At 38.1% G+C, this 26432-nt stretch overlaps 1 protein-coding gene and 1 pseudogene across 3 annotated transcripts in view; one reads left to right on the top strand and one right to left on the bottom strand.

Annotated features, from left to right (window-relative positions):
- The window catches only part of PTPRG (protein tyrosine phosphatase receptor type G), a gene marked incomplete at both ends in the record, with an annotated part of 658283 nt that overhangs the window by 429575 nt on the left and 202276 nt on the right, over positions 1-26432 (top strand). The window lies entirely within an intron of this gene.
- On the bottom strand, positions 4456-5007 carry LOC311179357 (peptidyl-prolyl cis-trans isomerase A-like; annotated as a pseudogene). The gene has a single exon. The product of its transcript is annotated as a peptidyl-prolyl cis-trans isomerase A-like (transcript).

The following is a 26432-nucleotide window of genomic DNA, read 5'->3' as shown; positions in this document are numbered from 1 at the left end:
TCATTGACCTGATTCAGTTCTAATGGTTTACTTATATATGCAACTTCTTGGGAAGGAAAAAAGATAAAAATGTCCCCAGAGCAATTTTACTGAGATTTTGGCCCAAAAGGAAACAGTGTAAATAAACAGCAAGAAAAGCAGTAGCTAAGGCAATGTGCTATGGAACAAACCAGAAGACAAATGCTGGGTAATTTGTACCATCCTCTGATTAAATGGCCTTGAGCAAATCATCCCGCCCCAGGGGCACACTCCATTCCTCTTTGTTGAGGCTGGGGGTTGAGTTGCGCATGTGCATAGCTTTGCACTCAGATAACTCAGGTTTAATTGCTACCATTTCCCCCACCACCCTCAACACCACATACATGGTATTTCCTAATGTACAGAAAAGCCAACAGGGTTATTTCATGATAATTACCTTTGAGTGCATTATCTCATCTCACAGCCTCATTAGGAAGTGCATTTTTATTCTCAGTTTACAGATGTAGAAACTGAGGCCTTGAGTGTTTTAATTAGTGATGCTAGTTAAGTGATGGGGTTAGGTTAGAGACTGAAGGGGTTTGGCCCCCAAGGTCATGCAAAAGTATATGTAGCTATGGCCACGTGAGTCCTTTATACTGATGTGATGTCAGATTTATAGGGTTGATGGAATTTGTCCCTGGATGTTCTGCTTCCTCGTTTGACTAAAGTAATGTCTCCTGTCCTCAACTCTTACCTTAATCTACCTCTCCTTCCCTATGTGCCCTTTCTACTTGGATGTCCTTCTCCTTCCTCTAAAAGCCTCGAGAGTTTATACCTCTCTTTAAAGTAGGTCACCCCTGCCTACCATAATTTTCCCACAATGTTTCTGGGAAATCTTATTTCCTTTTGCTGACTATGAACGTACCTGGAGAAGGACCAGTACCTCATTTATCGCTGTAGCTGCTGGCAGTGCCTAACAGAGTAGACGCTACTGAAGAATTATTGAATTCCTCCAGATACTCATTCAACAATATTTATTAACGTCTTCTTCTATCACAGGCTATAGAGTAGGGGTCTCCAACTCAAGCACAGACCTGTTGAGCCAGATAATTTCTGTGTAATGTTTTATGTTTGTAGGAACTTTAGTAAATCCCTGGTTTCTACTCAGTGAATGCTAGCAGCACACCACTCTAAGTTTTGACATCAAAAGTATCTTCAGACATTGCTAAATGTCCTTTTGGGACTAAATGATTCCTGTTTGAGAACCTCTAGGTAGATGCTCAGTTAATAGAGACCTGCCTTCATGTGCTAAAAGCAAACTTTTTGTCTCTAATTAACTTTTCTAATCTAACCAGGAAATGATCAGCTGTAACAAGTGTATTAGTTCCTCACTGTTTTGGAGGACGCAAGTTCAATATCAAAGTGCTGGCAAGATAGACTTCCTTTTGAGGTGTCTTTCTTGGCTTAAAGGCAGTCATCTCACTGGGTGCTCTTGTGACCTCTGTCACAAGAAAGAGCAAGTCCTCTGGGATCTTCTTGAAGACACTAATCCCATCACAAGGACTCCCCTGAATTTATCTAACCCTGATTACCTTCCAAAGGTCCAATCTCCAATGCCATCACATTGGAGGTTGGCACGCCAACATAATGGGGGAGGCAAGCATTCAGTCATTATTCCTGATCTTTAATTGAAAGATTAGAGACAGAACATGAAGTTAAATAAACCAGAGTTCACTTGTGTTCTAATTTAAGTTACTGTTTGGATAGTTATTTAACTTTTCTGAACCAATTTCCTGACCTGCTAAATGGGAACCAAGCTGCTTGTCTTGTGGATTTGTTTTGGAGATTAAAGGAAGCAATCTATCCCAAGATGTGTCATTTTTAACAGGAAATTTTTTTTCTTTTTTCTTCAGAAGGCCCTCCACACATGTGCTAAGTAGTTGATGCAGGGCTCTGTTCAAAGTTAGAAAAACACACTAAAATAAGTTAGCAGCACTTGGTGTATTCTTGGCAAAGCATTTGATTTAATGTATTACAATTTGCCTGATGAATGCTTAGGGTGATTTGTTTCTTTTTTTGTTTGTTAACCAACTTTATTTTTTTATTGAACTTTTTTTATTTTTATTTTTATATAATGTTTGATTATATTATTGTTTATTTTTATATGTTTAATTTTTTCACTCATTTGTAGCCCTCATAAATCTTCTACCACCACATCACCCGTGAATCTTCACCATAGTCCCTTGGGCTCATTCCTTCCCTATTTTGACCCATCTCCCTCCCCACCCCTGCTTTATGCCTCAGGTCTATAGTTTGCCTGCAGGTTTTTTTCTCTCTTTTTTTTGACCCTTTCTTTGGTTTCCCTTTGTTCCTCCTTTCAGTGAAACCATCTGATATTTTTCTTTCTGACTTACTTCACTGAGCGTAATCACTTCTATTTCCAGTGTAATAGTATTCCATTGTGTATATATACCTCATCTTCTTGATCCATTCATCCATTTTGAGGCATTTAGGTTGTTTCCATAGTTTGGTTATTGTATAGAGTGCTATAATGAACACAGGCTACAGGTTTTCTTTCTAATTAATGTTTTTGTGTCCTTTGGGTCAATTCCTAGGAGTGGAATTGCTGGGTCATACGATAGCTCCATTTTTAGTAATTTGAGGAACCTCCACAGAGCTTTCCATAGTGGTTGGACCAGTTTGCATTTTAGCATGATTTGTTTCTCAGTCATCATATTTGAGGCAACTGAAATGAGGTACCTGAAGGAATCTGAAAGGATTTTTTTTTAAAGTAGATGTGTTTACATATGCAGCTAGTTTTTAAAGGTTATTTTTTTTTCATTAGGAAACTTCTGGAAAATGTCTTACCATATCTTGTTTTCATGCAATAGGGAAATAAAAACATACGTTCGCGCTAATAAAACTGTTGGAGCAAGATGCATAGTAGTGTGAAAGCATACAATGTTTTCCCAAGACTTTGGCAATTGTTCCATGTTTTCCTTCTCCTTCAGCATGGTCTTGTGCATGTTTGAACTTCTGATCCATTATTGGTAGATGTGAAGTTAGTGTATGACAGAACTAATAGTTGTCATCCCAAGGAATTAATTTCATAGGTGATAGTTAAACGAATGTGGCTGTGTGTTAAACTGATTTCAGAATATATTTGGGGTGATCAGATGTGGGACTTAAATAGCTGGTGGTCCGTAAATAAGCTCTAGATGGATCCCACCTTCTGCCAACATGGCTCTGTAAACATTTGGCACCTCTGCTTTGTAGTAGTTATAGCATTTGCCTCTCCCCACCCAGCATTAGAGCAGTGCTAATCATTAAGTATGTTTAATAAAAAATATCTTCTCAGCCTCCAAGTGACTGTATGTGTTAAATATTTTAAAAAGTTATTCCACTCAGTGAGACATTCTTGACACTAAATAGATTTAATAAGAAATTGCTGGTTTTTGATCGTTTTCAGTGTTAAGTATTTTTATAAGTAGTTACTTTTTCAGCCGACAACCAGCTCCAAGTCTTTAATATTTAAAAAGTTGCTTTTATAGCTGCTTGGTGCATCTGTGTATTAAACATAACATGAGCATTGCTTCTAAATTTTGAAAGACTCCTCCTAATGAACATAAGAAGAAAGCGGTTTCATTTTCTAAGCATATTTATATTTCATACACCAAAGTAGATTCCAAGTTTCACAAATTGGAGGCAATTTTTCCCCAAATATCAGTTTTAATGTTTTGTAAGATGCGAGATAAAAAGGCACATTTGAAGAAATATATTTGTCTAGCATGAGCACCTATGGGGAACGTGCTGTGGGGTAATGATTAAGACATATCATTTGGTTTCCCAGGGAAGCTCTGAGACATTATGAAAAGTCAATCTGTCATTCCAGAGTTTATTCTAAGTTGCACATGATTCCCCATGTTCTTCATAGGACAGTAAAGTACAGGAATTCACACCTTGGGCAGTGATGTTAGGTAGAGCTGTGTCCACACCTTGATTTCTATTTTTTGACAACTCCATTGTAGTGTCTGCAGCATGTAGCTTTTCAAGCCAGATGTACCCTCTGCATATATCATATTTTCAGTAATGGTGTTAGGTAACTCCCTTAGGCTAATCCTGGGGTTAGCTGCTGGAGGCAAATGTTGGTGTTAGACACAAGATGATAACGTTGAATAGACCAAGCTTTGAGGCTGTGCCTATTTTGTGAGTTTGAGTCAAGACACTTAACCTCTCTGTATGTCAGTCTCTTTTTCTGTAAAATGTGAGTAGTAGTATCTGATTCTTTTTGTTGTGGTGGTGTATTGTCTATGATTATGATTTCATAATCATAAACTTTGCAATCCAGCTAGACTTGGAAGGGGATAAGGAAAATATAGAACCAAAAAAACTAGAGCATAAAGATTACAAAATATTTCAAGCAAGTGGGGATGAATGGGATGAATGAGCTACAGAAGGAATAACTTGGTGGTTAATACAAAATACAAGTGAAATTTATTAGATTTGTCGACAGTCAACAGTGGTGATCGTCTTGTGTCTTGCCATCTCTGGACCCAAAGTCCTCCATGGCCTCCACAATATTCATGCCCTCCTTTACCATACCAAAGACCACAGGCTTTCTGTCCACCACTTAGTCTTGGCTGTACATATGAATAACTAGGAACCATCTGGGTCAAGCATTTGCCATTGACAAGATGCTTGGGACCTGCATGATTCAGCGTGGAATTCTCATCATCAAATTTCTCGCCATGGATAGACCTGCATCTAATGACATTATGGTATGTGAAGTCAGCACGTTGTACAAATATCCGGGAATAGTTCTGTGAAAGCAGGAATCTTTATAACCAAATCCTTTCTCCCAAGTCCTCTGCTGTCTTTGAAATTTTGTCTGCAAACAGCTGGAAGTAGATGCCACCCAGCCTCATCTTCCACAGCGATGTCAAAAAACTCGGCAGGGTTTACATGCCAGCGCAACGCAGGAGGTCCAGCGGTGTCCGCATTTGCAAGCCCTCTCGAGTAGTTTTGAGAATTAAATGAGCTGATGCACATCGAAGTTTTCTGCTTAGCACCCACAATATATTAAATATGCATTAAATATTTACTGTTTTTATATTAGCTTTTTGTGCAGTTGAGTTGCAGAGTTAATTCTTTGCAGCAGTGCTTCCAAGATTGAGTTGGAGATTTAGAAGCAGCTTTGGATGCCAGATTTGATACATCCAGAACACAGAATGGAGTTTCTTTCCTTGTGGTACTTAAAGAACGATGGCATATTTTTCTTCATGTGAGTGGGTTGTTGTCAAAAAATTGAGGTGATCCCATCCACAAATTTTTGCAATTTGAATTTTAGTTTGAAATTAACAGAAGATTAAGAATGCTCTCAGATTTCATTTGTAATGCCTGGTAACTCTAAAATATCTTCCTTCAGATACAACCTGTGGCCCTTATAATGAATATTTATATTTTCCCCTTGTGCTTAGAAATAACTTTGGGGCACCCCTACCCCCATTTGACATTCAGGGAGATTTTCTGTATTAATGTGGTAAATGAAAAGGAAACTATATCTGCCTGCAAAATCTTCCACTGACCTTTATGCCCAGAGACGATGGTGGTGGTGATAGTTGTGACAGTGATGGTGATTGTGGTGATACTCATAATGGTAGTGTTGGTGGCAGTGATGTTGAAGGTAATGGTGATGAGGATTGTGATGATGGGGGTAAATACAGCGATGGTAACTCTTGGGTTGACTATTACCATGTGATTGGCACAGTGCTAAGTACTTTGCATTTTCTCACTTAACCCTCACAGCCTTTTCTTCATTCTTTATCATCATCATCATCCCTCTTTAATGGATACACTTTAGTTTATCCACAGTTTTAACTCAGAAATGGTTGAACTGAGGTCAGACCCAGACCTGCCTCACCTCTTGACTGCTTTGTATGCTGCCTCTCAGAGGGTCGCTGAAAATCCAGCATGCCTTGCATGCCGGTTACTTCCACCGCTCCTTGGGCTTGAGGTAAGCTCAGAGCTGGGCAAGTAATGGAGGCTGAGATGTGAACAGTGTTTCTGTTACTAACAGTGTTTCTGTTACTCTCCTGAAGCCATGCCTATTGACTGGTATAGAATAAACCTGGACATTAAAGGTGGGATTCCAGTGGCCACTGCCTTCAAAACAAGTCCTAGGGTGACTGTCCATGTTTTAAAAGATATGTGATTTCTACAAGGTGTCTTTTCTGTATTTGGTCTCTCTGATCATCTGACAGTGATTCCAGATCTTATGCACTCTTCCTATATTATTGGTCTTTAGGCCTGATATTTGTATGAAATTTTCTTCCTATCCCTCTGCTACCCAACCCCAACCCCTCTGTGGCCAGTCTTTACTGTCAGTTATCTTATGGGTCTCACTCTTAATTGTTTTCTCCTAAAAGCCCCAATTCCTACTCCAGTACCTCTACTTGGTGCTCTATGGAAATTTCATTTGTCCTTTATTAGTGAAATGGAGCAAGCCCAGGGGAAACTGAGTGACCTGATTGGTAGGTACTCACCTGTGGTGCAAGACACACAGAAAGAAATAAAAACGACAAAATTTATTTACATAGGGAGTGAGAAAAATGAGAGTTGAGAGAGAGTTTGAGAGAGACTTTATAGGCTGACACATGAGTAGATGCAGTCTGCCCTACCCCAGACAGTATCCGTTGGGCAGATACCCAAGTCCAAGCAGGATTTGCCATGGCAAGATGGCAGCTGGCCTGCTCACCAAGGTCAGCAGGAGCTGGCCCAACACTTGGAAGAGGGTGAAAGAGGAAGGGGCTGGAGGGTCAGTGGGATCTGGCTGCATGGAGAAGAGCCCAGGAGATCACTTGTGGGACTGGAGCCACACAAGTTGCCATCCACTGCTAAGAGAAAGCTGATTCGCTTTAAAACACTTGGAGCTACTCAGCCCCTTTCCAGCATCCCCAGCTCCGATGTCAGGTTATAGTTTGGACCAGGGCACTGTGCTGCTCCTTCTGGTGTCCTGGTGGGAATGTGGTGTGGGGCAGCTATGAAGACTGCACGAGCCAGCCTATGTCACATTCTGATGCATACAGCCCTAATCCACGCCCACGCCACCCAGAGGTGGCACGTTGAGGGTCACAGGGCCCAGAGTGACTGACCCATGAATCTGGACGCATAGGACTTAGCTTTGCCTGGCTGCTCCTCTGACAATTTCTTATACCCCATGCTGAAAGTGGTTTTTTTCCTCCTTTGTCTTTCTCCTGAGACCATGAGTTTGCTGGAGATGGTAACTTGTGGGTCCTGTTCATCCCTTGTGGTTCAGCACATGCCTTGGCACAAAGCAGGTGCTCAGTAAATATTGGTTGCCTGCTTAAGTAAATTCATGTCGTGTTTGCACCTCAAGGAGCAAGCAGAGTGTAGAAATTCAGTTTGTGACCTTGTATCTTTTGACCCACATCTTGACAAGCTCAAATCCTCTACTTCCTTATAATTAATCACACTGTAATAAAATTAAGTTTCCAAGTGGAAGATAATTTTCAGAGTGCAATTCTTTGTTGTTAAGCAACATGTGTCAAGTAGGTTATTAGGTGTAGGGGGACAGGTCATCAGTTTGAAATTTTCATTTTTAGCAGACAGAAAGCATAAGGAAAGGCAGAACTCATTTTCATATTCTATTTAATTTGATCATATAAAAATTATCTCAACAAATATAAGGAAGCCCAATGTTTTCCATTAGGCGTCTATATTTATTTTGTTGAATCAACTCTATAGATATACCTGCAGCGTTTTGTCTTCCTAAGTGCAATATTGTTTATTTTCATATCCTATTTTCTCTCTCTAGCATCAAGACTTTTTAAATCAACATTCAATTATCACCAAATGACTTTTCTGCCTATTTCAGAATGATTTTAAGCAGTGTTTATTTTATTAAAGAATTTTTATATCTGCCTTGGGATAATGCAATTAGAATTTTCCCCTTATGCAATCACTATGGAACCCTTTGCATGAGAGAATAAAGAAAGTCAACAGAGAAGGAAAATTGTTTTGTTTTCTTTTTAAAGGGTAGAGAAGATTTTGTCCTGTTTTAAAAGGTGTTTTTTGGCACTCTTTGCAATTCGGCAAATCAGAGGACTTGATCATGTGCTTAGAACTTAGGGCATCTTGACTTAGGTATATTAGACTAAGCTTTAGTTATGGCTTAAATTTTTTTCTAAAGTTCTGCCAGTTTTATTATTGGGATCATGATAGGTTTTTTTCCATTCCAATAATGGCAAAATTCAGATCCAATGGATGGCATAATCTAGTAAGGAAGAAAATACATGACAGATCAAACAAAATTGTGGGTGAAATGAGGTTTTGAAATCCCCATCAAAGGTCACTAGGAAGCAGTGCAGCTTTTCAAAGATCATAGAGGTCCAGCAAAAATGGTTAATGCATCCAAAGAGGTAAAAGCAACAGGGAACATAATGGTTCAGACTGTCAATTTTATTGGGTCAGGCAATTGGAGGATAATTTGCTCCCAGTGATCATGGAGCCAGTACCTTCTACCCAACAACAGGTCCCTCTTAACTTCAATTCTCTCTTTGGAATCTTTCTACTTCATTGCCACATTTCAAATGCCAATTTCAGACACAGGATTTCAGGAATCAGGTTAGGAATGCAGGTTCTCAGATTTGCTCCTTACTAGCTGTGCATTACGAAGCAAGTCACTTAACCTCCCTGTGCTGAGATTCCTCTTCCTTAAAACTGAGTTTGTTTTGATGCTTGCTTCATTAGATTATCGTCAAATTATATTAGCTGTTACATTCAAGGCAGTTCAGGACCTGCTGCACAGTAAATACTCATGAAATCTTAGCTGTAGCTATTAATTAAAAAAAAATCAATAACATATATTGTGCAGCCATATTGTCATTATTGTTAATATCCCTGTAATCTCAGATATATTGTTACACAGCCCAAATGCCAAGTCTTCCATTAAGCTTTCCCTCTTCACCAATTGGAATTAATTACTCTTCTGTCTTCTTATTTACTTTTTCCTGTATGTTTATTATAGCCCTTAATACTTAATGGATTTTATTATGTATGTCCTGGAAACTTGGGACCATTTCTTACCCATCCTTTTAATCAAGCCTGCACATAGTAATTATTTTAAATTAAACAGCATTGTGGTGGAGAGGATAAAAAGTGTGACCCTGATGGGATAAGTGTTTTAATTTGTTCTCACTGCAAGAATGGGGAGGAGTTGGCCTTGCAGGGTGAGGGTCACCGTATCTTGAAACTTCACTAGTGTAACTTGTGAGCTCTTAGCTGTGTCTTTGATTCTTAGCTTAGATTGCAGTTGTTACTTTTCAGATGACGCAGACTCTGTCTTAGGTCGAATATTCGTTATCCAATTCAGAAAGAAGTTTCCCCAGATGGAAAGACTTGAATTATTTATGCAGTGTTTATCTCTGAGTTTACTTCCCATCACAACCAATTAAGGCTATTTGGTTTCATTAAAAATAGCATTTTCTCATTTGGGAAAACATTTATCTGAAGGAAATTTAAATTTACCCACTTGGAGGCTCCAAAGATGGTATAGAGTGAGCTTGTACCGTCCTTAGCCAAGAAACAGAAAAGGAACTGATGCAGTTTTCTCCTCACTGTACTGGCTTTTCCAAATTCTTCAAAACACATGAATTATATATTGTCCAACCTGATTTTGTCCAGCTTTTAGATTTAAATACCTACAAATCAGAGAGCATGTAAGTGGAGAATGGAAGTAGATTGCAATGCCTGAAAACCTCTGTTTTCTATACCATGTCAGGTGCTCTGAGTAATGAGTTACGATAGCTTGGGACATCTAGAATGAAAGTCACTTAGCACTTACCATTATTGTCCACTTATTCCCTTGAATAAGGTGTTTTAGGTCTTCTCTTAATAGGCCTTAACTATCAATATTAGCATGTTCCAGTTACTTCACCCAAGCTCCTACCCAATGTATACCCTCTGCAGAAGGCAAATTATAACCAATTAGGGAAAAATAGAATTGGGGCAAGACTTCAATGAGATGATGTTTACAATAGATGATACCAGAGTGTCTCCCCCAAAGGACATCCTTGTGCTCTCATCCACTCTGCCCTATCCATGCTTTGAAAATGCATGTAGGGATAAATCTTAAAGGACTTCTTCTGTTTTTCTCCATTCCGTGACTGTCCACTTTCCACTGAACTCTTTTGGTAGGGAAGTTAACAAGGTGTATAATGGAACAAAAATAGTTACCTTATATGCAAACTTTTTTGAGTTCATGCCAGACCTCACCAATTGATTATAGATTCCTTCCCTCTGAGTCTGATAGGATTTCCTAATCCTTCTGGAAGATCAGAGTCAAGAAGATACCACCAATTAATCAGCACTGGAATTCTAGATTAGACCTATTTGTTACCTTGAATTTAAGTTGAAGTCTTCTTCCCCTACATTCAATGGGGAAACTTTCTGCCGCTGTTAAGTGCTGATTTTCTTAAAATCAAACTTTCAGAATTCATGTATCATCTGCAGTCTGTACTATTCACATTTCCTGCAAAAATCTTTGTATAATTTCATTCAAAGGAAGAATATTGAAAAAGGCTTTTGCAAGAATATCCTTAAGTTTAGTGTAGATGTTTATTACTTTTCTAGAGTGTTTAGACTGTTCTTCCGTGGAAAGATGTTTTATAATTCCAGCATACATGGAGAAAAATCATCTAATAATTATCACTACTCTTTATTGGGCATTTACTGAATATAAAATTGACCCTTCATATTATGGATGATATATTGGACTTTGGGAAGAGTCATTTGCCTGTGTGTGTAAGTGCCTCAGCCACAAGTAGAACCCAGAATTAGAGCCCATATCTGCTGGATTTGCAAGCTTCATCTCAAATAGAAATCATATTGTTTTGTTTAAAATATGCTGACTGACACAACCCCATTTACTTCTATATTATTGCACTATACTGAATTTCAAAGTAGCTTCTAGAATGCAGGTTTTTTTTTTTTTTATTCCTTGATTCACATACCCAACTTCTTGTTATTTAAATCGCATCCCTGAATACTTTGCAGTTCCAGACTTGCATGAAGTTCAGTGTTATATAAGACTTTCCTACCCCATTCAGCTGTCACCTTATATAATATGCACTTCACCCTGTCTTGAATGCCTGTTGTCAAAGCTGAGATCTTCAGAGATAGTCCGTGCCTCAGGATAGTAGGACCCCTTCGTTCTAGATATAAATCATTCCAGCAGCAGCCTTTGAGTTCATAAACGCAGTAAGCTTTTCTCTTTGCCTATCCTCACCTCTCCCTCCCCTGCCTCTTAAAATGGATTTCAGGTTGAGATTTACACAAATACTAAAAACCCAGCACAGTTATTTAGCTCCAGTCTGCAGTTAAAACAGTGGGATGCATAGCTAATTTCACTCATATTTTTTTACATGTGCATTAGTAACCTGACACTCCATTAATTACTATATTTCATATTGGGAAGCTAAACTTGCTTTTCTTAGAAGCCTGCTGAAAGTAAGACAATTACCTCTGCAAGCCACCTCTGAGTGTTTCATATTTAATATAACATGTTAACATAATAATGCTGTTTTATGGTGAAAGAGGGTGAATTATATACTGATGAAAAGCCTGCTTTAACTTATTTTTTTAAAAAAAAGGAAGGAAGAAGGCCACGAATGTTGCTCTTTCCCAGAATTAGAGAAAACATGCCCACTTGAAGCAAGTGTCTACATAATTAAAAAAAAAAAAATACCAGGTCAGGTTTTGGTGGCTATGGGTATTACAACCTGCTTGGCAATTAATAGCTTTGCTGCTACTTGCCCTTATCTGTTGGGCAGGGGATGGGGAAGCAAAACATTCTAGAGTGTACCAATTATATATATATATATATATATATATATATATATATATATACACACATACCATTTATTTATTCATACCATTTATTTATTTATTATGGTATATATGTATATATATGTATGCATATGTGTATATATGTATGCATACGGTCCTTTAAGTGTAAACAAGCTATGTTCAAAAGTAAATCCTTCTGTCTGTGCAATGGAAAATTGCAGTGGTTATTAATCACCTCCTGTAAAGTCGAGATGGAAGGAAACACTGTAATGTCTCCTACAGGATAGACAACCTTTAGTATGAACTTAATGTCTTCACCTTTTTAGTTTAGCACCCAGTCTCTTTTAATGACTAGAAGGTCCTTGAACACATGTAGAGTAAAATGAAAGGAAACTCCATATTAGCATACTATTACTGTCTTCAGAAAATGTTTGTGGCCTTTTATTCTCATCTAGATTCATGCAAGTTACCTGCCGTATGTAATTGCTGTGTCATCACGTTTTATTTGATCCGTAGAGGTGAACATGTTCTTTTTTCCCCTCCTGCAAGGAACAAAGCCAGAGAATATGTATAATTCAAAAATTGGTCCAGAGAAGGCACACAACTTTCATTTAATTAAAGGCTCTGAGTAAAGGAAGTTGGAGATAAGCTTGAACAAGTGGCCTGCTGCCTGTTTCTCTCTGGCCTTTTCAAAGGGGATACAATGTATAACTGAATATTTTGTGAACTGAATAGGACATATGAAAAGGAAACATGACTTTGACACAAATTTGAAGTTGATAACCTTGAAATCAAGTAAGAAGGTGAAGATCCTAAGAAGTTTTTTTTTTAACAACAGAATCTGGGAAACGAAAACTGCCATCATACTTCTTTGGTATCCTTAAATTAACTCAGTACTCAAGTGATTTGCCATCCATTTGAGGTCTGTGTAATGTGAGTAGCTTGTGTGTGCTGTTTTAAGGCTATACCTCAGATTGTGTATCCCTCTTTTCTCTTTGGAATGAGTTTCGGTTTATAGAATTCTCCACTTTCTAATCAGTTGGTATACTGGTAAGAAAAGGGTTCGTTCAGAAGTTATTTCAAAAATCCCAGTCTGGTAAAAAAATTTTCTATTTGAAGTCTATACATGGCAATGCATATATTGTGAAAGTTTACTTTGAAGGTGCTTTTTGTTCATGTGATCAAATGCATCTTTACTCTGGAACTTTCCTAGTGATGTGTAGGGTTTTCATTGACTTATGCCTATTGAAATCATGAACTGGAGTGGAACGGTGAGATGAGTCAAAGAAGATGCCAGGAGGTCATTTGTTCTTGAACCTTATTTAGGTTTGGAATCCCTTAACATGTTGGTAGGAAAACTCACATGTAGCAAATTTAATGAATTCCAAGGTGCTCAGTCTTTATGGTAAGTCAGAGGAATTCAAAACAGAAGAAAAATGTTTCTGAACTGTTCAGATGAATTAATTCTGTGGAAAGCTAAAATTTGTTGATTAAAGTAAAGCAGTGGTCAGAAGTAGTTTTCATGTGGCTTTGTAAAGAACTCTTTCTTATTTCTCCTGCACGTTGAAAAATATCAGAAAAATAGTGTTAAACTGGGAAAATATTAGAAATAGTTGAATGTGTGAGCAAGTAACACCAGAGAGGTTTTAAAAGTTGACAATGGATTGAAAATTTTAATTTGTTGACTGTTTTAGAGGATGTCCACCATATCAGAAAAAGAGCAATATCAACATAGGGTAATAGTTAAAAGAGGTACAAGAGGTAAGACACAATACATCTCTTACATAAAAGAAAGTGAGACACAAAGATAGTTGACTTATGTAGAAACAAATAGAAAATCAGACATGACTGGGACTTGACAACTCAGTGGTCTCAATTTTTTACAGACAGAAATTGACAAACAGGCATGTTATTTTGATTGGGAAATACAGGTTCTAAACCAACCTAGTGTGAGAAAACTGTAGGAATTTAGTGGCTCCCATACCTGAAAAGTACAGGGATAGGACTGATTCATAACCTGCATCCTCCTATGTACAAATTTAATGAAAAAGATAATAGCTCTCCGAAAGTTCCCACTTAATTTCTGCTTTGTCTGAATGGCTCATGTTTCCATTGCCCTAATTCAAAGCTCCATAGGAAACTTTTATTCTAAAAGTGGGGAAGAAATTGCTATTGAATATAAACCAGAACTTGATTATCAGAAGTGAGGGGGTCAGACCTTAGTTGCCCTATGGGCAGCCCATAAAGCTACTTAGGACAGATCTGAGGCTCATCTCTTACTTTCCTGCTTCTATAACATCAAACTGTCATTCTTCCCACTGGGATCCTTAATCCAACAAATATTAATGAGTGTCACCCATAAGCAAGATCTGGAAGTAGCAAGAATCTCCCTCTCAAATTGATTTCAGTTTGGATTGGAGAGGCATTAGGATACTAGTGTCCAAAGTTGGCTGCTGTGGGAATCACTTGGCACCACTACTCTAGACCTACTAAATCAGAATTTCTGGCATGGGAGCCCAGAAACCTGCCCTTTCAACAAATCCTCCTGATGACACTGATGTGAAGCCCTGGTAAGGGACTACTGTGCTTTAAAGGAGTGTTCTAAATATGAACGAATGTCTTTCTAAAAGGTCATTTGCAGATTGTTACCATCATATCTGCAAAACAAGTTGGATTTTGTCAAAACTAGGGACATAGAGTGCCTGACTGAAAATTATCCTGTTCAAACACTTCATATTCCAAGACCTCTCTCTAAACCTATTGGGATTTCCAGTCTTGGGCTTGGGAATCTATATTTTCTTTAAATGGCCCAGGGGAGATCCATAATAATATTATTCTCCCAAGTGGGTTCCATAACATTGAACCACTGGGGCTCATGGAAGAATGTTAGAATCTTACTTTTATGTTTTATCAATTAAAAGAAAGCCTTATTAATATTGGATGTATACATGACTGTTGGTGTCTTCAGTGATCTGTATGCAAGGTAGTCACATGTCTGATATGGCAGGTATCCAGTGACATTGGGAATGCCAAATGCATAAGCATTCAATCGATTTCAGCAGATTGCAATTAGTTGCATTTTATGCATACCTATATAAGTGAATCTATATATTATGTTTGTAACTAAGCCACCACTCCCAAAATAGATAAATGTCTTAATCAACATTTTCTCTGTTGGTCATCTTATGGGTAAAAATGAATGACCATGTGATTGGATCTGACTTAAAACTGGGCATGAAAATTAAAAATTATAAAAATAATGTGATGTGCTTTCATGAATATGTGCTGTATATTATTAACCATCAGTCACACCTAAAATATATTTTGTAGATTATTACCAATTGGTAATGTAAAGATTAGGCTGATATTTTGAAAAATACCATTTATTTCCCCTTTACTGCATCCATTTTTTATTTCTGTTGGTGTGTGCTTTAGAATGACTGTGTTATATTATTTAGTACAGTAATGAAGAAATATAATTTATCAATTAAAAAAATAGTGGGGATACACACACACACACACACACAAATTATACTATTGGGGTAGGCACCTGATTTAAAGAAGAGACCATTGTTTTGTAAAGAAAGAAATGGCCAGTTAACTCATGCCACACATTCATTTTAAACTTTCTTTAGATCATAATCTCTTAAATCTATTTGCTCTTTCAGTTTTAATATCATTTGACAAAAAGATGTGTTAGTGCGCATGCTCTGGCTTTGATTTTTTTTTTTTCCTAAGGGTACATCAAACTCTTGACAGATATTTGAGTGTCATTTTTCTTGGTTTAATATAGACTGTATTCATATTTATAAATGTAATTGCTCTCCAAAGGAAATCAGTAATTTGTAAGCGATTATCTGTATTTTGAACTTCACTGCTTTGCTTTTAATATATTAAGACTTCTCTAGCTCGAGCTTAATATTCGGAAGGCAGGAATTTGTTTGCTTTAAGAAAGATAAGCATGACATCTGTTTCACACCTGTGGTGTTGGGGACAAAAAGGGTGCAGTGAGTTATATTCAGGGCCCTTTGCCAGATCTTCAGGGAATGGTCTCCAGCCTGAAATTTCTTCTCATCTAAATGTAAACTAAAATACAGATGCCCCCCATATTTTCCCTCACCCCCAGGGTTTTTGAAGGGTCAGAGGCTCTAACTGGTGGTTAGATAATTTGGCTTCCTAGCTCTGCTGATTCTGCTATTCATATCCTGAATTTTAAAAGCTTTCTGTTGAACATAAAAAACCTAGAGCAACGTTTTCAAGTAGTAAGTGTATAACTTGGTGGATTTTGCATATAGGTATACCCTGTAACCACCATCCAAAGCAAGAGCTGAAACTTGTCCATCACCATTGACCTTTTTGTGCTGTCCCTTCCCAGTGCATGCCCTGACCTTTACCCCAAAGCTATCACTATGCTGACTTTGGTCCTTTTCTGTCCCCTTCTGCCTATCACCAAATTGCTGCTGATAGTGTAGTTCTTAAATGTATTAGAATATTGTTCTTGGAATGCTAACATTTCTACAGCTTCTCTAGCTCAGAACAAGGAAAAGACCTTCGGCACTTACAATCTTCCAATAAGCCTTCATTAGTATTCAAGGTATCCATTATTAATTAGCTACTATTTGGATTATGGTTTTATCCCTCCATTTGGTCTTTTCCAGTTGGTTTTTAAAGTATGTGTCACCTGTTGGGGGTACCTTTTTAAGATAGTTTGCCTGCATACCCATTTGTGAGGATCAGTTGATATGATTTATTACTGTTTTCTGACCATGGGGCCAGGTAATTTTATGAAGAGAAAAGAATCGGGAGAGTCAAAGGCTCACGTAGGCACCTCAACTTTACCTGGTTGCCAGGGAAGACTGGAAGAGGGAAGAGACAAGCCTAATAGTGGAGTTTAAGGACAGTGCCTTGTCATGTGTTTCTGGAAGTTTGAATTCTTCCAGGTTTAGGGAAATGGGAGCAAAAATAGGAATCCCTATTCTGTTTGTACCTTTAAAAATTACATTTCACAGTTTGATTGCATTTTTCTCTCAAGTATTAAGCATACAGCAGGGCCTTCAAAGATGAAAGAGGAGTGGTTTCTGACACTATCCAGTGCTTCCATGGTAGAGTCATGTATGTTGCCAAGTAAATTTATAGGCAGGCTATAAAGGCTGGATTGCAGCATATATTAGGAGCAAAAAGGAGCCGCTGCCTCTGGCATTTAGAGACAGGCAGGTCAGGGGCTGGCTGCTCATTGGTCAGGAAATACTTCACCTAGCAAGTAACACTTAATTTGAGTCTTGAAACATGAGTAGGCGTTTTACAGGTAGAATTATATCTTAAGCTCCCTGCTTCTGGTTGTTCTGAATTGATACACTCACATCATAAATTGCAATTGTGGTTAATATTGTAATTAAGGCCCAATTATGTTTCAAGTATTAGTGGAATTGAGTCCACGCTTTTACTGCATTGCAAAATTTAAAGTGATAATTAATATAGGACTATTATTATAGCATTATGCTCATTTTAAAGATGACACCATAGTTACTTTTTTATATTTTGGATTCGAATTGCAAAATGTATTAGATGAAAAGGTGCATGTGCAATAGATGTAGAGCTAAAATGGCTCAAATCACTAAGCCTAGGCATGTTAAGGAGAGAATAGCTTAATGCTTATTAAGCATCTAACACAGGCTACTCATTCTGCTTCTGTTTCACTTGACCACATCTGCTCTCATAGCAACCTTTAGTAACTAGATCCTATTATGCTTAATCCCATCTTATAACAGGCATAGAAAACTAAGACATGTGAAGTTCTCTGTTCATTTACTGCAACTGTCATAACAAAGTAGCAAAGACTAGGTGATGTAGAACAACAGGAATTTTCAGTTTCTTAGTTCTGGAGTCTAAAATTTTAAGGTCAAGGTGTTGACTGGGGTGGTTGATTATGTAAACTAAAAAAGAATCTGTTCAGTGCTTCTTAGTTAGCTTCTAGCAATTTGCTGGAAATCTCTGTCATTCCTTGACTCACAGATGCATCACTTGCCTCACGTGATATTCTTCCTGTACGCCTTTGTGTCCAAATTTTTCCTTTCTATAAGAACACTGTCATATTGTATAAGAGCCCATTTTAATGACCTCATCCTAATTTACAAGGATCCTATTTCCAGATAAAGTCATATTCACAGGTAGTGGTGTTTAGGACCACAGTATTTTGAGGGGGCACACAATTTGAAACATAACATTGCATATGCTTACCCAACTAGAAAGCAGTAGAGACAGGATTCAAACTCAAGTCCATGTGACTCTCCATTGCCCAAAGCAGTAACAACAGTGTCATCGTATACTAGAGAAGTACATTCATATCAAAGTATAATGCACTTCTTAACACAGCAGTCAGTAGGTGAGCATTCTTGTCCAGACAGGATTGACTTGGAATATGATCTGCTAAGATGTATTAGTCCAGTTGTGATGGAATTGCAGGATTTTGATCTCTTCTGAGATGTTACATGCTTCCTTCTGTGTGTGAGGATGTCTATTTAATATCTTAACCCTTAGCGCCCACATTTTTTTTTGCTTTTTTTTTAAAGATTTATTTATGCATACAAGAACCAGGGCACACGCCAGAGGTGTTGCAGGGTGCGGTGAGAGGATTCACAATAGAGAGAGTGAGGAACAGAACAGGCGGATCGACTGAAATATACTGCTAAGGGGAGCAGCGGGCGGGACAGAAGAAGTCTGCTGCGCCATGTGGGTCAACTCCCTGGTCAGAGAGCCAACTCAGGCTGCAGTGGCTGGCAATAGCTTAATAGTACTGTCTTTAACCCCTGCACCACCAGTGAGGCCCAAGCACCCACATTTTGGACTGGATAGTTCATTATTGCATCTTATGCCTTGTAGGATGTTTACTGGTATCCTAAGCCTCCTTCTTCTATATGCCAGTAGTGTCTCTCTCTTTATATGCCAAACAACCAAAAATGTTTCCAGACATTTGCCAAATACCTCTGGGGAGCTGCAGCTCCCCCATTAATGATTTTACTTACTATTTTGGGAGCTGTTTGCCATTGATAACAGGCTTTTTTTAAAAAAAAAAAGCTTTACTTATTTATGCATGCAAGAACTGGGGTACAGACCAGAGGTATGGGGGGTGAGAGGACCCACCAGAGACAGAGTGGGTAACAGAACAGGCAGATTGACCAAATTACACTGCTGAGGGAAGCAGCGGGTGAGACAGGAGAGGTCTGCTGCGCCATGTGGGTTCAATCGCTGGCCAAGGATCGAACTCGTGCTGCAGAGACTGTGAACAGCTTCATAGGTTGTGTCTTAACCCGTTGCGCCACCAGGGAGGCCCCTGATACCAGGCTTTTAATGGGCTTTTCTTCTTAGGAAAAGAGGATGGTTGACTTTGCTACCCCTGCAGGACAGTTTGTGAGAAATTTTACCCTGATCTATGCAGTGAAAAAGCTTCACCCTTCCCGGTGGACATTGTGGAGCATTATCAGGAAATTCTCCTCTAAGGGTCAACCACATCCTTCATCTCCAGTTTGTGCTGTTTCTTTTGTGCAAGAAGATGGAGGTGCATCCTCTTCTTCTGGAAGGCATGCTTCTTGGTGTGTGGAAATTATTGAGCCACTATGTTAAAAATACTTGAGGTGTAGGCATTTGAAGAAATAATGAAGCCCAATACTTTGACCTTTAGACCAGGAGGCTATTTTAAGATGGAATACAATGCTCTGAATAATAACATAACCCCTACTAGTGACAAGTCATGCAAATGTGTTTCTCGAAGCCTGCAAATCCCCAGGGAGCCAATCTTTCTCTACCCAATTCTGAAAACAGGATGGAAAATGGTGTTTGCCTAGCCGTAATTCTTTACATGAGCTGGTTATTTTCTTAACCTCGACTTAGTGACTTTGGAAGAGAAGATAAGTCACCTTATGATGGAGAGGGAGCTTGATCGTGCAGTGACATTTAGCTGTTTTGTTAGTGTCCAGGTAATATTTCCTATGGAGTCTTCTGGCCCTATGTCTTGCCCTGTGTTTATAGCTGTGAGAGTTTGTGTGTTGCGTATGTAGGCAGTGGCTATGTCATGCAGTATATATGGCTGGGACACCAGTAGGGAGCAGGGGTGAATTTAGAGCTCTTAACAGCATCTAGCAGATGGGTCAAAGCTTGAATTCTGACACAGTGAACAAGGTTCACTATTTTGTGGGCTGTCAACACTTAATAAAGTTTGTTAATTCATGTCATAGACATACCGTCTGGCTCCTGTTTAGCCTTTTTTTTTTTTAAAGATTTACTTATTTATTTTTGCATAGAAGAACTGGAGTGTAGGCCAGAGGTGGGCGGATGAGCAGATTCACCAGAGACAGAGTGGGAAGCAGAGCAGGCGGATCCACTGGAATATACTGCTGAGGGGAGCAGCAGACAAAACATGAGAGGTCTGGTGCACCATGTGGGTCAGCTCCCTGGCCAGGTATCAAACTCGGGCCATCGTGGTGGGCCATCAAGGTGGTGGTGCTGAGAATTAACCCTTAGGCCACCAGGGAGCCCCCTCTTTTAGTCTTTCTTTGTGATTCTTGTCTTCTATTTGTTATTTCAAATATTTACCAAAAAAATTCTTTGCATTTACAAATTTTGCAATACATTGTTGAATACAAGTTGAAGCCACTGTTTCATCTCTGTCTCTGCATTGCCATTTCTGATGTAACCACACTTTAATATCTTGTAGACTGTTCCAGGCTTTTCTCCCTTCCCTGTGTGTTTCCGTATTTTTTTCTCCTTTACTTGAAATGATCGTGTAAATAGTGTTCCTTAGCTTGCCTATTTAACTCGGTAACAGAATTAACATCATTCCTTTAATACCCGCATTATGTTACAGGGTATGTGTGCACCCTCATTTATTGAGTAACTCTTCTATTGATTGACAGTGAATTTGTCTACAGTATTTTGCTATAAAAAATAAAAGTGAAAATCATAATCAACAAACAACTATGAAACAGAGACACTCTATGAGGGGTGGGGGGCAGGGGGGAGAGGGATTGGGGTCAAAATAAGGGGGTTGCAATTGTATGGGGAATATAAAAATAAAATTAAAAAAATTCATCAACACAAAAAAAAATAAAAAAATAATGCTTGTTGACCTCCTTAAAGCTCCCTCAAAACATCCATGACATAGTTAGAATTCCAATTAAAACAGCAGATTTTAAGCTCCTTTTTATATAAATTCTTCCTCATTAAGATTTTGTGTTGGAAATTTTGTGGACATGGTGACTGAAAGTCACATTTGGAGATAATGAACCAAGCTTCCTGGGTAGACTTCTGGGTGCATCTACTGTTATGTATTATAGGTTCAAGAGACAAAGTAAAGAGAATAAGTGCTTGAGCACAATTGTATTTAATATATAATTATTCTATGTTCTAGTATTAGCCAATCAAGATGGGTAATAAATGCAGCCTGTCAATAACATGGTTATTGACTAACACTGTCTTCTGTAGACTTGCCTTCATAAAGCCATAGCTTTGGTATTTTGTTTTATCCCCTCCCTTAAATTTTGTCTTTATTCCAAATTAAAAGTTTCCTGCTGAGATGTAGCTCTCAGAATCTTAAGGTGCTCTCATTAATAGAGTTATTAAGCCTATTGCAAACCAGCAAGGCATCCTCTGGCTTGCACCCAAAGCCTAGAAGACATTGCTTGGCTTTGTCTTAATGCTGAGATAACTGGATTGATGGTGGCTGACTGTTGAGAGTAATGATGGGTTTTTTCTTTCTTTAAATCTCAGTATGCATTTAAATGAAGGATGGAAGAATGGATTGTTGTTTAATAACATGAGTATCTTAAAATGTTATAGAATCTAGGTGATGATATACAGGTGTTTACAGTAATATTCCTTCAACTTTGCTCTTGTGTTTGATTTTTTTTTCCATAACAAATCATTGGGGCAGTGAAGGAATATGAAACAGAATGAGAAAATCTAATCAACATAGGATTTGATCTAAAGTCATACAGTGAATGAATTCAGTACCAAGTAGTGAGTTGAAAAGGACATCTATTTTTGAAAAGAAGTTTTATATAATAATTAACAATAATTAGAGCAACGACAGGGAAGATAATGTCAATATCATGCTGTAACTTTTGTGGCATTCTTATTTTAAGTGTTTAATCCTTACACCAAACCTATGAGGCTCTATTCAATCATCAAGCCACTTTTAAGTCATCATCATCTAAACAAACATAATAACATGATTTCCCTTTTCTGTGTTTGGAAATGTGTACCGAGAAATAGTAATTTTCCTGTGACTTTAGTACCAGATAAAACAGAGTTAGGACTTTCATTTTCTAATCTTGTCTTTGCTGCTTTGTCATGTATTTGCTGTGATTGTAGGATTGTGAAATTCAGAATTGTACTCTGAGAATTCATTGACGGAGGGAATCATTCAGCCAAAAATATTTTAAATTATCATCAAAGTGGTGATGGTGGCAGAGCTCTGGTCTCCTCACCACTGAGGCCTTCTACCACCTCCAAAAAGCTTCTCCCCAAATCATTCCTTTCAAGTCCTACTCAGTCCATAAGCAAATCTGGTGCTTTCCCTAGCTTTGGGCAGTCTTGTTCTTCTCCCTAACTGATTGCTGCCTTTCTAACCTAAGGTATGGTCTGGGAAAATTAGTACTTTGTGTTTCTAGATATGTACTCTGTAATTTTAATTCTCATCTGCAAGGCAGGTGAGAATCTCTAAGTCTAGTTGAACATACTTTTCAACAAAGTGGCTATGTGATGATTGGATAGTTTGTGTAAATGTGAAACCATAGTTCAATCTTTTCTTTCTTTTTTGTTCTCCCTCCTTTGAAGTGTTAGTAAGCTGGAATAGTTATATGTTTCATTGTAGGCAGAAATAAATGAAGAGTGAATTGTGTCAAAGTGAGATCATGAAAATAGCAGGATCATAGCCTGTGTGAGGTGATGCTGTCAGGAGGGACTGATGGATTCATTTCTTTGGAGCAGTTTGCTGATGAGGCTGGTCTTCTGAGTTGGGTCCCCAAATGGATCCTTTAGCTTCACCACCTCCCTCTGCAGCAGTGGTGAGGATTTTGGTTTTGTTCTTTTTCAATTTTTCTTTCCTCTTTTTCTTATTTTAAAGGAAAAGATTTCCCCCAGATGAACTATCATTTAGAGCCAGCAAATATGTTAAACAATTTCAGTAAAACAAACCACCTTTTTTGGCCCCTAACCAATCTGAGTCCCCTCCCTAGAGAAAATCACCTCTTCTAGTTTGTATTATTTTACAGAGCCTTTCCTTCCCATTCTTTAGTTCTGTACATCTGTGGACCTACATGCACAATACAGAAGTATTTTGTTGTATGAGATTTTTTTAAGTTAAGTATATATTTATTTTGGGTCTTTCTCTGATGACAGTATACCTTCAGGAACTTTAAATGGCAGTGACTGTTGGTCAATTTCTTTATTTCCCTCCATAGGGGAACATTTTCTATTTTTCATGCATGTCATTATTCCCCCCCCCCCATACCTTCAATGGTGAGGCAATGTATATTTGTAACACTTGTGGCAAAGCTCTAATTTTCTGAATAAAGAGCCTCCTTAAGTTATACAAAGGAAAATTATAAGGAAAAAAAGAGTAAAGCTCCTCATTCTTATTGATTGCTAGGAAAATTGAAAATGAGAACAGAAGTGTCCATCCAATGCATGAAAAATAAAAAGGATCCATAAATCCAGTGTCAGCGAGGTGTAGGAAAATTGGTATTCTCCTGCACTGCTGACTAGAATGTAAAAGGTGTGTGTCCTTTCAGGAGATGGTCTGAGCTGCTTCTAGGTATCTGTCTTAAAGAAAGGATTTTGTGCTTTTAGGGGCATGTTCACATATTTTTTGTAGCTGTGATTCTTAACCTTTTTAGCTTGCAGAGACCTTGAATGTTTTTGAGATAACCTTAGACCATGTGAAACTAGGACTGAAAATGTATCTTGGAAAGTTATAGTGTGTGGTTAAAAGTGCAGCCGTGAGAGTTCATCTCATGAAAAGCAATAGACACTATCCAGTGCACACAGGTATAGCTGTGTGCACTGTGTATTTCAGCAGCTGTGCAGCCCTTCTGGAAGCTAAATCCATAGCTCCACAAATTTGTGTTCCCTCATCTACTCAGTTGTTGTCTGTAAAAATGAGAGAGAATGTGAGTGAGCACTTGCTCTCCTGTAAGACAAGTACTTTCCGCTCATTTATTATACTCATTTAATGAGTGCCTACTGTATACTTAGGCCAGGGATCAACACCACCTAGAGACAGAAGTGCTAGCATACTGTATCCAGAAGATTCCATTGAAGGGAAACTTCAATAAAGTTAAGCTGATGACCTTAGGAGCAGAAAAGTGTTTTTGTTTGTTTGTTTGTTTTAAATATATTTATTTATTTTGTATATTCTATATATTTACATATAGTTTGTATGTTTTTATATTTTTTAATTTTTTTTAATTTTTATATTCCCCATACAATTGCACCCCCCTTATTTTGACCACAATCCCTCCTTTCACCACCCCCCCATAGTGTGTCTCTGGTTTATAGTTGTTTGTTGATTTTGATTTTTTCTTTCTTATTGTTATTCTTTTTCCTGGTCCCTTATTTAGGTTTTCTAAATTCCTGCTATGAGTGAGACCATCTGGTATTTTTCTTTTTCTTTCTGGCTTATTTCGCTGAGCATGATCCCTTCCAGCTCCATCCATGTTGCTGCAAACTGCATGTGTTTTTCTTTTTTGAATGCTGAGTAATATTCCATGGTGTATATGTACCACATCTTCTTGATCCAGTCATCTATTTTTCAGCATTTGGGTTGTTTCCACAGCTTAGCTATTGTAAATAGTGCTGCTATAAACATAGGGGAATTAATGTTTCTGTGTCCTTTGGGTAAATATCTAGGAGTGGAATTGCTGGATTGTATGGAAGCTCTCTTTAGTAGGTCGAGGAATCTCCACACAGCTTTCCATAGTGGTAGGACCAGTTTGCACTCCCAGCAGCAATGCAGGAGAGTTCCTTTTTCTCCACATCCTCGCCAACATTTGTTGTTGCTAGCTTTTTTTTTTAATATGTGCCATTCTCACTGGTGTGAGATGGTATCTCATTGTAGCTTTGATTTGCATTTCCCTGATTACAAGTGATGTTGAACATTTTTTCATATGCCTGTTGGCCATTTGCATTTCCTCTTTGGAGAAGTTTCTTTTTAGCTCTTCTGCCCATTTTTTGACTGGATTATTTTCTTTATTTTTGTTGAGTCTCCTCAGCTCTTTGTAGATTTTTGTGATCAGTCCTTTATCATTAGTGTTGTGTGTAAAAATCTGCTCCCACTTGGTGGGGTTTCTCTTTGTTTTGGTTGTTGTCTTTTTTGCTGTGCAGAAGCTCTTTAATTTGATATAGTCCCAGCTGTTTATCTTTGCCTTCACTATCACTGCTTTGGGTGATGTGTCTGTAAAGATGTCTTTGAAGTACATGTCATGTTGTGTTTAGCCTGTGTATCCTTCTTTATATCTTATGGTTTCAGGTCTTATGTCTAGTTCTTTAATCCATTTTGAGTTGGTTTTTGTGCATGGTGTGAGGTAGTAGTCATGTTTCATTCTTTTGCATGTAGTGACCCAGTTTGCAGAAAACTGTTTTAAGGAATAAATCTTCTCGACCATTTGACCCAGTTAATCTTAAAAATACTTCACTGTGGAGATTGTCCCAAGGATACTGGAGCGTATTTTTCTGGTTTATAGATCTCAAAAGCATTTGGGAAACATCCAGTTTGTCTTTGCCTGTGTGTTCTCAGAACTGTTTTACATAAACCTTTTACTTACGGAGACTCTGATTTGCCAGCTTTTAGCTGTACAGGGCAAATGCAGTTTTCTGGATAAAATAGCATAACTTGCCTTTGTGTACAAGTTTTCTCGTAGGCTTCTGGTTGGGAAAAAAAAAAAAAGAGTGTATGCAACCAACTCTGGACTTGCATTAATTTTATTTAGCTTAATCGCAAATTCTTGGCACAATCATTTCCCTAAAATCTATTATGAGGTTGAAAATACAATATCAGAAGTGAGCAAAGAATTGTAATGGGAACTTTGGGTGAGTAAGTAACAAATAAACTATATTTCAGGTTCCTTGTATTTCAAAACAGGAGACATATTGCTGATCCCTGGATGGTTTTGAATGATTTATAACCTTTTATTTGTGGTTGAGTGTTGCAGTCTATGTTGTCATGGAAATTCTATTGAATTTATAGGCCCATTTATCCAAAATGATTTTCCAGACTTCATTTCATGGTGAATCATGTGGCTGTTACTCCCAAGTACGAAGCAATTTCTTAAAAGTTTCATATTACAAAGATCACAAACACTATAGTGGTTATTTTTGTGTTTTTTGAAATACAAATGAGTTCCAGATGCACCTAAGGATACCCTCCCCATCCACTGTGTCCAAGGTGTTCAGCTCCACTGCATTTCAGAACCAGCCTTATATATAAAATGGCTATGCAAGCAAGGAAAGATTGTTTTTAATAGAAAAGAAAGCTATTACACTAAATCCAAAAATCAGTCAAAGTGGTCTTTACTGTTGTGTGGGTAAAGCACAAAACTACTCTCCCAGTCCCTGCA

Source organism: Talpa europaea (assembly GCF_964194135.1).
Source record: "Talpa europaea genome assembly, chromosome: 11".
Classification (NCBI taxonomy): Eukaryota; Metazoa; Chordata; class Mammalia; order Eulipotyphla; family Talpidae; genus Talpa; species Talpa europaea.
This window is presented reverse-complemented; position numbering and strand designations above follow the sequence as displayed.